Below are 1852 nucleotides of genomic sequence, written 5' to 3'. Positions count from 1 at the left end.
AAATTCAGAAAGGAAAGTCTTAGATAAAACTAGGAATTAATTGCCTAGGGAGTTTCCACTTTAAAGTCATTTTTCTCCACATCAATAGAAAAGCTTTTTATCATAGCTAGGGTAATGGTCTTAGAGTTGAAGCGCTGTCTGCCTGTTTACCGCTGTTTATAGTCTTCAGTAAAAGCTAGTCACTTCCACCCCCACAAAATAGCCATTCTTTTCTCCACCCCACTTCCTTTTTTTAGATTCATAATGCTTTTTTCTCTCTGAGGATTCCCAGGACTTAATTTAGATTTCACAATAGAGGAAACTGCCATATGAGGCAAGGAGACTGGCTGTACTACATAACAGAAGAATTATGAGGACTTGCCCAGCTGTCCAGTGGTTAGGACTCTGCCCTCTCACTGCCACTGGCCTAGACTTGATTCCTGGTCAGGGAGATAAATTCCCACAAGCTGCACAGCACAGCCCAATCCCCCCCCCAAAAAAAATCAACTAAAATATCTAATAAAGTTAGAAAAAAACCAAGAAATTATGAAATTGCTCTCCTGTAGATATGTTCATGCAAAAGATTGTCTATTACCCATCTGAGTTTGTCTAGAGTATATTACTGCATTTCAAGGTCCTTTCTAACGCTAGACTTTGGGAATTCTCTGTCGTGTTTTGGGTTTGTTAGTTAGCTGGCTTGTGTGTGTGTGTGTGTGTGTGTGTGTGTGTGTGTGTGTTCGATGATATTTGTCTTTAACAACAGTCAGGAAAAGACCAGCTACAATGAGGAGAGTGGCCTGGAGTAAATGATGAGGTAGGTATGCAAATGAGCACTGAAGCCAGGGAGACTTTTCTGATAGACACACAACTGGAAAGGAGCTTTCATGCTGAGCAAAACTCTTTAGCCTTCTTTGTGAGCTTAAGCTGAATTTCTAAGGGGCAGTGGTCTAAAGGCTTTTTCAAGAGATAGAGAAGAATGAAGGTTACACTAAAGAACAGAAATCTTTAAGTTTTCTCTTTTTCCAACTTTGGGAAACGATGCAGTACAGAGGGTTATTTCTGTTTTATAAATTCATTTTTAAATAGTTTTATTGAGATATAATTTACATGCCATGCATTTGACTCATCTACAATTCAGTGGCTTTTAGTATATATTCACAGAGTTGATCAACACTATCTAATTCTACAATATTTTCATCACAGCAAAAAGAAACTTTATATCCATTAACAGTCATTTCCCATACCTCCAAATTCTTCTTGCTATCTTTTGGCAACCAACCAGTAATATAAGTTCTGTCTCTCACATTACCCAGTCTGGAGACTTCGTATGAATGGATTCATAAAATATTTCTCATAGCTTTTTGGAGGTGTAATTGACATGCAAAGAATGGCATGTATTTACATTGTACATTGTAAATATATACAATTTAATAAGTTTGGACATATGTAAGCATCCATGATAACATCACCACAATCAAGGAAATAAACACGCCCAACAACTTCCAGAGTTTTCTTGTATTCCTGTGAGTTCATTAGTTTGTTTGTGTATGTGTGGTCAGAACACTTAAGATGCGATCTACCCTCTTAACAAATTTTGAAGTGCACAATACCACCTGGTTAACTACAGCAGATCTCTAGAACTTATTTATTTAGTGTAGCTGAATCTTTATACCCAGTGAATAACAACTCCCCACTTCTCCACCCTCCACCTCCTGGCAACCACTACTCTATTTTCTGCTTCTATGAGTTTGACTTTTTATACACTCTTATAAGTGGAATCATGCAGTATTTGTCCTTCAAGACCAGTTTATTTCACTTAGTCTAACGTCCTTCAGATTCATTCATGTTGTCAGAAGTAGTCAGGTTTCCTTCT

This window comes from Ovis aries, chromosome X, assembly GCF_016772045.2.
Source record: "Ovis aries strain OAR_USU_Benz2616 breed Rambouillet chromosome X, ARS-UI_Ramb_v3.0, whole genome shotgun sequence".
NCBI lineage: Eukaryota > Metazoa > Chordata > Mammalia > Artiodactyla > Bovidae > Ovis > Ovis aries.
The sequence above is the reverse complement of the archived record's forward strand: the minus strand, read 5'-3'. Positions refer to the sequence as shown.